We start from the raw sequence: 12,640 nt of genomic DNA, 5'->3' as shown, positions 1-12,640 counted from the left end.
ATATTCTTGGCTGCAAAAGTTTTATTTATACAAGTACATTTTAATATAGAGTAATCAAAATTACCCACTTTGTGCTTCAACAATGCTCTCATCTCATAATATAGTTTAAAGTCTGATACTACTGAACCTTATTCTTTTACATCTTTTTTCCCTCTTATTGTTTTGAGAATCCTGACCTTTTGTTCTTGCAAATGAACTTTGTTATTATTATTTTTAATTCAGTAAGATTTTTTTCCAGTAATTTATTGGTATGGCATTAAATAAATAGATTAGGTAAAATTATCATTTTTATCCATGAACAATAAATATAATTTCAGTAATTTAGATATGACTGAAATGCTTTATGTATATGTTCACAGAGTTCCTATATGTGTTTTACAACCACATTTTAAGAATCTGTTTACTCTGCCCTTGAAGGGAAAAGAAAACAGATGGGTATGGAAACTTATATTATCATGTCCTCCATCCCATTCCTAAAGAAAACAATTGACTGATAGACTTTGCCAAGACATTAAGATTTATATAAAATTAATAAAATAAATATATAAAAACTCAAGGTAAATATTAAACATAGAAGAGCCCTACATACTTATCCAATCCAGTCAATTCATGGCAAGTATTTACACAGCTTCTGCTCCTAAATATTTTTTTAATAATAAACTTATTACATTTTTATGTCTTAAAAGTTTTATAAGTATAGCGGGCTCATTGTAGAGATACACCTTTCTTCTACCTACATAGATTTATAACTGCTTTTCTTTATTTTTAGCATTTTTTATTTTTTTTCCTGTTCTCCAATTGATGAGCATCTACTTACTTTTAAAATTTTTTGCTAACATAAAAAGAGCTACTACAAACATTTTTACACATATGGTTCTTTTCCCCTCCTTTATGATTTCCTTGGAATATAGATCCAGTAATGGCACTATTGGGTCAAAGGGTATGCACAATTTGATACCCTTTGGGCATAGTTCCAGATTGCTCTCCAGAATGGTTAGATCCATAACTACTTTTCAATTTATATACTTGATAACTCTACCCAGGTCTTTCTGACTCTGGTGAAGAGATATTATGACTTCAATAAGAATAGGCCACTTAAGACATTTCTTTTCTTTTTTGAAGATTTTATTAAAAATTTCACCAAAGATTTTCCTGTTTTTCTAGGAGAAAAGATAGATACATGTGGCCTAGATGATAGTAAAATTAAATAGATCGTTAACTCTTTAAATAGTCAAACTCAAGGAATAATCATTAAGAGTTTGATGTCGGCTTGAGCCCAAACATCTAGTGCAAGGCTTGGGTACTTAATATTTTTATTAATGACTTTGAAAAAGGTGTAGACAGTATACTTGTCAGCTTTTCAGATGACACAATCTAGGAAGATAACTACCAAAATGGATGACAGGATCAGGGTCAAAAAGATTTCGATAGACTAGAAAAGTGGGCCAAATCTAATAAGGTTAAATTTAATAAGTATAAATCTTGTCTTATAATTGGTTTAAAAAATCCTTTGTAAGTACAAGATACAGAAGGCCAGATTAGACAGCAATTCGTCTAAACAAAGCATGAGTTTTTATTGGATTTCAAATTCAGTATGAATCAACATTAAGATGACATCTGAAGTATTATGTAAATTGATGAAATCCACAGTTTAAGAAGGCCATTATAAGTTGGAACACATATCTTGGAAGGCAAAAAGAGTGATAAAAGACATTATGTATAAGTGTCTGTTGAAGGAAAGGGGATATTTAGCCTACAAAAGAAAAGACTGACATAAATCGCAGTCACTAAGCATTTGTTAGTATGTCATGTAGCAGAGATATTAGAATTGTTTTCTTTGGCCTCAGGAATCAGAAGTAGAATTAATGGGTGGAAGACACAAGAGATAAATTTAAGCTTATAGAGGAAACAATGTTCTAAAATTTAAAGTAATCTTACAATGGAATGATAAAATAGATTTTATCCAGATATAGTCCATTCTTAGTCATTCGGTTTTAGGATAGGTAAAGCAGAGACAAGATGACCAGCTAAGTATATTGTATTGAAAATTATTGGGTGGAAAGGGATGTTGCTTGGAATATCTAGTCTCCAAGAGCCCTTCCAAATAAGAAATTCTCTGAGTATATGGTTAAGCATTTTGATCACTTCTGCAATATAAGGTAAAGGAAAATATTATTGCATTATCCACAGAGCAGACTTTTAAGGAAACCAATTATCCCTCTTCATGGTCTTCTCTCTCAGTTAAGCAGCCCTTTTTTGTCATGGTTTTGTGTGCACTTTCTACAAACTATATATAGACTCTTAGAATTTGAAGGGAGCTCGGCAGCATAGTCATACCTGTCCCTGAGCATGAGTCCACCTAACATAGGACGATATAGCCTTTACTTCAACATCAGCAACTGCTGAGGCATCCCATTTTAGGTTAGAATATTTTATATTGTTGTGAAGATTTTCCTTATCTTGAAATGATACCTTCTTCTTTATCTTCTAGTTCTTGTCTTCATCTTTTTCTTTGGAAAAATATGAATCAAGAATAATCCTTATTTCATTTGATACCTCTTCAGATACCTAAAGACAAGACATACATTACTTTAATTTTTCTCTTTTTCCATCCTAAATCTCCCCAACTTCTTTACTTAATCCTTACCTGATTTTCACTGCAAATTTCCCAGTTGCTCTAATAACTGGTTTCATTCTTTTGGACATCCTCCAGCTTTTCAAAGTCTTTCTTAAGTCATGATGTACAAAATTTATCATTTGATTGATTTGCTGATTGAACATAATGCTCTAGATAAGTTCTAACCAGAGCAGAACATTATAAAGTTTTCAAGTGAGAATGAATCTAGAAATATTTCTGATTCAACACAGAACAGCACATAAGAATATCCTTTATGAGATCCACAACAGTGGTCATACAATTTTATTTTAAAACTCAGGGGAAAGTACTACTTTCAGAGCCAATCTTTGAGTTAGACAGGATAAGTTACTTGGAATAACAGGAGTTCAAATAGTTAGAATTAAAATCTGTTTTCTGAATGGATTTCTTAATTGTCTAATGCAAAATTTACTGGAATCTAACCCATGGAAAATTACTTGGAATAGAAAATCACCATTCATCATATAAGAAAAAGATGATTTTCAGTTCAATTAAATAAATTTGAAACACATAGTTTGGGTAAATTTCTATGGATTTTAGAGTTAGAAAAGGCTTTAGAAATCATTTAAACCTCCTAATATCTTACAATCTATATATAGACCCTGTCCTCTTTATTTTCATAACAATTGCTAAATAATAACAAAATTATATTTCCTTTAAAGTTTTTTTTCAATATTATATTTCTAATGCTTATACTGACTATGTCATTCCCAGACTCAAGAAACTTCAGTGATGTCAATTGTGTCTTTGATAAAAACAAAACAAAACAAAACAACCCCCCCCCAAAAAAAAAAACCTTGTATTTAGCATTTAGAATCTTTCATTCAGTGATTCCAAACTTTCTTGATTTATTTCACATTGCCAATCTCATGTTAACATGCTTTTAGCTTATAGTCTTTCATTCTTATCTTTATATCTGGAAACAGGCCCTTCTTCATTCTTACAGTACACTATATTCTCTTCCCAGCTCTACTTCTTAGAGTCCTTAATTTCATTCACAGCATATCCCAGGGCCTGCTTCTCATAGGAAGCTTTTTTGCTGCTCTCCCTCAAAACATCGTAATTACTTACCAGCATACATGTTGTTTCCCTCTCTCAGGAAAGATTGAGTTATTAGGTAATAATCCTAAGGAGAGACATCAAATGTCTCAATGGCAGAATCAGTTTGAGAGAGCTTGAAGATCTCCTAAAAGGTATTAGATGATTACATTAATATCTAGCTATTACACACAGTAGAAAACTTGAATGTCATGTGGCCCAATTAAAGGCAACAAAAAAGAAACTTTCAGAAAAGAACCCAGATAAAAAAATGACTATCAGTAAATCTAGATTGTCTTCATTTAAAAGAAAAAGTTAAAAAGTGGAAATGACTTAAGAAATCAAAGTAACAAAAAAGGAGATATTTTAATATAGATAAAAAAAAAAACATTGTGGAAGTTTGAAAAGTAATTGGAAGCAAAAAATGATCCTTTCAAGACATAGAATATGGAAAACAAAAAGGTAAAGTTCTTAATAGTCCTATCTGGTCCTCTATTCCTTTAGTGCTATTAGTGGATCAGTGAAAAAAAGCACAAGAAGTCATGATGAAATAGTTTTCTAGTCCACAAATAATTGACCTCAAAATATCCTAAAGACTTTAACCTTTATTGGAAGTGGACCAGTATCATAGACTGAATTGTTAATAATAATAATCTAGATGTTGCATTGGTTCATTTAAAAAAAAACATAAAAAGTATGAAGCCAACATTTGGATGACTGTCATTATATGAAATAATTTCCAGGCTACAAAATATAGAAATCTGTACAAAGAGATCAAAATGATGTGGGAATAGGGCAATACAAATATCCTCCCCCTTGTAAATATCTGAAAATAGAGATACTTAAAATATTGTTGAACAAAGCAATAGGATGATACCATATGATTTTACTGAACTGCAAATAGCAACTATTTTAAATACCTGTTTTATATTTTGTAAATTAATTATAAAGGGATAACACAAGGATAAGAATTTTTCCCCATACCATGTCTCTTTGAATCGCATTATAAATTATGAGGACAAAGATCCAAGAATAATAATAAGCATCATAAGAATAAAGGAAGTCTCCATTATAGGAATGTGATATAGGAAACAACTGACATTGCTTTAGATACAAATTTGCATGTAGCTGGAAGCATGGAAGAAGTATATACAGATATTTATGCATGTTGCTATATGTATGTGTATATACACATGTGTATGTGTGAGTAGGTCTGTAGGTAAGTGTGAATGTATACACACACACACACACACACACACACACATATATATATATATACATACACATACACACACACACACACATATATATATATACATACACATACACACATGTATGCATCTATGGTGGAGATGAATGGGGGTATATGTGTGTTTATGTATATAACATGTATCTATGATTAACAATACCTTACTCTTAGAAGAGATGAGGAGAGTGAAAGGGGGAAAACAAGAATAAAGAAAAAAGTGCACAGCAGAGAGCAAAAAAAAAAAATAACCTTCAAGGATGAAAAAAAAGATGAACACTCATGAATAAAATTTCTTCTACTATTATATAACTTTTCTTGAACTGGTAATTTATTGTTATATATTTTAAATCCTCCCTGATGTTCTGCTGGACACTTGACAATGTTTTGTTTATTTTTTTCCTTTTCTGTTTTTATTTTTTTCTATTTTTTTAATAAAATAAAATTTTAAAAAAGAATGTTACCCTTAATAGTTCCTAACTTCTTGATCTATTGACCAATGTAGACTATGCCATGAAATGTTGGAAAATGTACAACATGTAGTAATAGAGTGGAAAAAAAATGACCATTTACTACATACATGGAAAGATATGAGGTGCCTAAATTATACACCAGAATCTCACTATTCTTTAAAAAACAATTGATTTTAGTGATATTTTCCGTTTAATAGATCACAATAATTATTCTAAGTATCCTTTCCCATTTTAGGGTTTTTTATATATATATTTTTTAAAGAGAAAATAATCAGTACAGCTTTTTGATACATTCAAAAGGTAACATCGATGAACCTACCACTTTCATAAAGGAATAGATTGAATTTTTATTTTCATATCTCTTCATTTGAGTACTTCTAGATCATTATAATTGTTTTTGCTTTTGATTTATTGAAGTATTGTTATTTTCATTTACATTGTTATCATTACTGCATATATAATTTTCTTAGCTCTGTTTATTTTACCTTGTAAAAATTCATATTAACAGTCTCTTGTTTCTATATATTCATTACAAACTTAATTTGTATTCTCTCTATCCATTACATACTTCAGTAATAATCTATAATATTCATGTGTGGGAAGTTGTTTAGCCATTCTATTGATGGGTATCTACTTTGCTCATTCTTTGAAAGTAATGAATAATTAATCACAACACTACAAGTTAAATACCCAAAATTCTATCATTACACAATCACCATTACAGATAGAATCATTGTCTACACCCAATCCCCAAAACCCATTAATCCATAAAAAGGTAAGAACAACATCTTTAATAAATAGTATTTAAGATTCTTAATATAAACTAATTGGAGACTAGTTGGGGAAAAATAAGGACACTTAAGAATTTTTTTTAAATAGCTTTTTATTTACAAGTAATATGTATGGGTAATTTTACAGTATTGACAATTGCCAAACCTTTTATTTCAATTTTTCCCCTCCTTCCCCCTATCCCCTCCCCTAGATGGCAGGATGACCTGCAAATGTTAAATATATTAAAGTATAGATTAGATACAAAATAAGTATACATGACCAAACCATTATTTTGCTGTACAAAAAGAATCGGACTCTGAAATATTGTACAATTAGCCTGTGAAAGAAATCCAAAATGCAGGCAGGCAAAAATATAGAGATTGGGAATTCAATGTAATAGTTCTTAGTCATCTCCCAGAGTTCTTTCGCTGGGCATAGTTAGTTCAGTTCATTACTGCTCCATTGTAACTGATTTGGTATATCTCATTGCTGAGGATGGCCAGGTCCATCAGAATTGATCATCATAGTATCGTTGTTGAAGTATATAATGATCTCCTGGCCCTGCTCATTTCACTCACCATCAGTTCGTGTAAGTCTCTCCAAGCCGTTCTGAAATCTTCCTGCTGGTCATTTCTTACTGAACAATAATATTCCATAATATTCATATACCACAATTTATTCAGCCATTCTCCAATTGATGGGCATCCACTCAGTTTCCAATTTCTGGCCACTACAAACAGGGCTGCCATAAACATTCTTGCACATACAGGTCCCTTTCCCTTCTTTAAGATCTCTTTGGGTATTAGCCCAGTAGTAACACTGCTGGATCAAAGGGTATGCACAGCTTGATAACTTTTTCAGCATAGTTAGGACACTTAAGAATTAACATCAAGCACTGGCTTCCAGGTGTTGTGACAAATAGATTTTGGTCTATACCTTTTCTTCAATATTTACAACCTATCCAGCCCCTCCAAGATTTATTTGCAAGAGACAAAAAGGAAACCAGCTATTTTCATGGTTTAGGACATCAACAACCAAAAGGGGATAAAAATTCAATGCAATACATGCCTAACATCTAACAAATTATAGAACTTCCTCCCCCACTTCCCAATACAGTGAGATGGTATGTCAGTACAAGGCAATTCAGAGGTTTACAATCAAACTTAACTCTTAATTTATTGCTATTCCTTCCATGCCTTAATTTGCTCATATTGCAGCAGCAGTGAAGAAAAAGCATTTCAGCATCACACTAGGTTCCCAAAGCACTATGTACTTTAATAAATTTAGCCAATAAACAGAAAAATAGAATGAACAGGAGTAAGATACTTGTGTATAACTGAGTGGCACTAAGCATGAATGAAAGAATGCTTCATCTTGATAGGACCAGTATTCCCTATAAGCCATTGAAAGGAAAAAAGTCTGAGACTGATGATTATGAATTGCTTAATTCAGAAGATGTTAAGACAGGTTTGAGATCAACCCCCTTGAGAAACTATAATCAATGGGGAGAAATTCAGAAAGTCAATTATAAGAGAAAATAGGGGGAAAGATAAATTACAAAAGATCTCAAGAGGAAGAAAATTCAATTAAAAATTGGGAGAATAAAAAAAAAGAAATAGAAGGAAATATGACCTCTGGCTCAAGTAAAACATTTAAAAGTGTCTAACAATAAATATTGCAAGACAAAAGAAATGCATAGATTATTTTCAGAAAAAAAAACTAGCCAAACTATATTGCAATAGAAATAACATATAATAAGAAAAGCAAATCAACCTTTATGTTCTGCTAATTGACAGTATTTGACATATTAATACTTAATAAATGCTTCATCATTGATTGATTATTGATGATATACAAATAATAATAGGATAGTAATTTGTCTTTTTCCCTATTTCTGTATGAAATCATCTAAACAATATGACAAAAATGAAATGATGATAGTGATAACTGACATTTACTTAAGATTAGCAATAATAACTAAAATAACTTTACTATTGAATCAGAATAATTCATTTTCTACTTTTATGATAAATATCCTGAATTTTATAACTATTGATGTTTAGGTTGTTGTCTAGGGGAAATATCAATGAATTTGTGTACAGAAGGCTTGTGTTTTCAGTTTTGTCATAAATTTCTAGAGTAAATGTGAGCAAATCACTTTGACTTTGTGGATTTAAGTTTTTGCTTCATGAAATGGGAATAACCATTCTCATTTTTGGTCTGACAGGAATTTTGTAACACTAAAAACTGCATTCTGTGTGTCTTGTAAGTCATCATGTATTATATAAATGTATTATATAAATATAGTTTTTTTTTTTTTTTTTTTTTTGCTAATGTGAATAATGTGGGCCCTTCTTGGTTTTTTTTTTTTGGAAGTTTCACACTAGGAATGAGATACTCAAAAGTACAAATTGTTCCACATGATTTTTTAGAAAAATATGATCTCTTTGCTTGGTTCTTTACCTGGAGTGTCAACTTTTCTGCCTCTTATACTTTGATGACATTTCAATATAATTATTACCCTTTATAATCTCACATATTTTATTTCATGCATTTAAAATATTATTTTGAAAAGATGTCTATAGGCTTTATTAGGTTGCCAAAGAAATCCATGACACCCAAAAGGTTATAAAGTCTTATTCTAAAGAGATAAAGCAACGAAGTCACAAAGTGAGTGGAAAAATAATGATAATTACAAAAGAAAAAACGTATTTCTATCTTTGTTGTACAAAGCTACATACTATCTATCTATATGTATATTTAAATCTATCTCTGGAGTATTGGATTTTCACTCCCCTGCCTCCACCCACCAGAATCGTCATTTCCTATACAACACATCAGGACTTGCACAAAGAGTAGGCGGGGGCCATTCTTTCTCCAAGCTTATATATTAATAGAGTATGGTCCAATTACTATTTAGCCTCATGTGCTTGGGACCTCGGTGCATCAACTCAAGCCTCAGCCCATTGCAATTGGATAGAGTACTGGACGTGGAATTAAAGGGATCTGACTTCAAATTTGACCTCAGACATTTACTAGCTGTGTGGCCCTGGACAAGTCACTTACAATATTTGCCTCAGTTTTATCAAGTATAAAGTGAGTAAGAGAAGGAAATTGCAAACCACTTCAGTTTCTTTGCTAATAAAGTACCTAAATGGGGTTACAGAGTCAGAGAGAACTTAAATGACTGAAAAATAACATTATCTATATCCATCTATCTATCCATGTATCTATCTGTCTATCTATCCCTCCATCTATTTACCTGACAGCTTTGCTCTAGGAATTAATTGGAGCTTCACAGCTTATCTTCTCTGTCCTCCACTACCTATGAATAGAACTACATGATCACTGTGTTTCCTTTAGCTATATTGAACTCATTTTAGAGCAGTAAATACAGGTCTCTAAGTCATGAGTTACTTTCTGACAAGAGAAACTGGAAATCTTATATGACCCTGTTTTCAATTTCATATTTAGTTAGGATTTTATTTAACCTAGAGATGAACAACAAACCAGTGTAGTCTTTCTAATTTGCTAGAGAAACCATTAATTTTCTTCTCTTCTTGTCATGGAACCCTGATACTAGAGTCAAGAAAACCCAAATTCAAATTCTGCCTCAATATATATTTAATTACCATTTAATTATGAAGAGATTAATTTAACTTTCACAGTCTCAATTTTTTGTACAATTTAGATAATAATGGTTAATATAATCCTTCTAAGTCCAATGAAAACAATGCATTTAAGGTATTCTGCAAAATTTAAAGACCTTTAGAAATGACATCTAGTTATTTGATTTTTATCTGATAGACAACATGGTCTGGTATACCTGGTTTCAATTTCAACCTCTCAAATACACTGACTATATGGTCCTATTCAAGGACTTTAACCACTCAGTGCTTTAGATATTTCTTCAAAGGAAGGAATTATTATTTTTTTAAATAAGGCTTTCTCAATCTGGGGTCCATCAATATATTTATACATTATATATATATATACACATTATCCATGGATGGATTTAAAGTAGTCTGTTAACATGTAAGGGGAAATTTTTATATTTATTTTTGTTAATCACTAAATAATGTTTTTAATTTAACTCAAATATTTAAAATCCTTATTCTGTGAAGCATCTCATAGGCTTCACAAGGCTGTCAAAGTAGTCCATGATTTACACACAAAATAGAAATAACTTTTGATTTAAGATTGAAGTTATAGAGAAAGTATTGATTTGCATTGGTAGGAGGAATTTTTTCATCTGAGTGTTACCCTATGCCATTGAAATGATTGTCTTTTCACTCATCCTTGAGCAATTTAGTTCATTATAGTTGTAAAAGAAAGAACAGAAAAAAATGTTCAACTCTTACTTTAAAATGTATAAAAGTGTTCTGTCCTCTTTATTGTTGTATGTCCTACCCAGCTTAAAATGTTGGCACAATGAACTTTTGAGAATGAATTTCAAGTGAGAAAATGAGAAGAAAAATTAATGGATCTGTTTGTGGTAAGTCTTTACCATTTTTTCTTCATTATCTAGATTCAGTGTCATCATTCCATACTTTGATAAACAATCATTATTTTTGACAATATTGTCTCTTTCCTCAACTGCAGTCATTTCCAATGTTTTTTATTATTCTTTTAGTTTTACAGAAAAAAAAGTATTGTGAAACCTCCTAATAATTTAATATACTTCTAATGATATTCATATATATGAACATATGTGTGGTGTTTACAATATCTGCTGTGGAAACATTTTTCCATTTCTCCCCAAAAGGATCTAAATTAAATATAATTATATTTATAAAATATATTTTACATATAATTGTAAAAATTCTTAAACATAAAATTATAAAAGTATAACTATAAAATAATTAGAAATATTTTATATATATCATTCTATAAGAATTAAATTAAGAAATACAGTAATACCTCATATGCTATCATCTCCAAGATTTCATTTTAAATTTCTTTATTTTATAAATTTTGTGTTATATATTATATTGTAATGACCACATATTTAAAATCAGCCAGAGTCAGGAATTCAGGTTAAGGGAAAAATCTTCAATCTTTATTGTAGTGAAGAGATGAATAAAGATTGCAATAACAGTATGGGCAAGAAAGATTGCGATAGCAATATGGGCAGCTGCGACAGGAAGCCAGCTAACAGAGGAAGATCTGAGCTGAGAAAACCGTCGCAATGGCAATGCAAACAGTCTTTCTTTCCCCTTCCTTTTTCACTCCCCTGCCTCCACCCACCAAAACCATCATTTCCTATACAACACATTAGGACTTGCACAAAGAGTGGGAGGGGCCATTCTTTCTCCAAGCTTATATATTAATAGAGTATGGTCCAATTATGTTTAATGTAACATAATCATATATAAATTTAAGTTCAAATTTAGACTAAGGTTTTTAATTCTTGGCTCACTACCAAATACAGTCTTAAATTTGGATGCACATCAACTTTATTCTGTAAAAAGTAGAATAATCAATCAATAAATTAGTATTTATAAAGCACCTACTATGTGTCAGGCACTGTGCTCAGCATTACACAAGTTTTCTTTTTGTCAAATGGAAATTCTTTTTATTTTGTTTATTTTTAACCACCTAACCAATCTATAATCATTGAGATTAGAACCAATCAACAAAATGAATTACTACTTAAAATATTTTCCTTTCTTCTGGTTCATCATCAGAACTGTTATCATAATATAAATATACTTAAATTGCATATGTTGCTTTGTTTTTGATATTTTATGTAACTAACTAACCTTTGTAATAAAATAACTCTTCAGCCATGGTTTTCTTCTCTTCTACCACTGTTGTACTGACTACACTTTCACAGAAATTCTACTGACTTACTGATCAATGTTGACATCAGATCCCTTTGAAATATGTCATTTTGATCACAAGGTTACACATACATGATTCTTCATGTGATATAATGGTTACACATGTGATGTAATGGTTACACATACATAATTCTTCATGTGATGTAATTATCCCATTTTACCTTCTCTTCCCTAGTCTTCCAATATAATCCCTTTTCCACCCATAGCTTCCTTTTTATTTCATCACAAAAAAGTCAAATTATGCCTGCATCTTCTAAGTATACCTATAACAGAAAAACAGTTCTCAAGAGCTGAACATGTTCTTTTTTCATATAGGGTGTAAAAATTTTAACTTTTAAAAAACATGGATTTTTCTTCTCTTTTTTACCTTTTTATGCTTCTCTTGAGTTTTGTATTTAAAGATCAAATTTGTTGTTCAGCTATGGTCTTTTCTTCAAAAAAAAAAAAAATGAAAATCCCCTATTTCACTGAATGTCCATCGTTTCTCCTGAAAGACAATGCTTGATTTTGCTGAATGGATGATTCTTGGCTGCAGTCCAAGTCCCTTTGCCCCATGGATTATCAAATTCCAGGCCCTTTGACCCTTGACAGTGGAAGTTGAAGGTTCTGGGTA

The sequence above is a fragment of the Antechinus flavipes genome, chromosome 1 (assembly GCF_016432865.1).
Source record: "Antechinus flavipes isolate AdamAnt ecotype Samford, QLD, Australia chromosome 1, AdamAnt_v2, whole genome shotgun sequence".
Classification (NCBI taxonomy): Eukaryota; Metazoa; Chordata; class Mammalia; order Dasyuromorphia; family Dasyuridae; genus Antechinus; species Antechinus flavipes.
The sequence above is the reverse complement of the archived record's forward strand: the minus strand, read 5'-3'. Positions refer to the sequence as shown.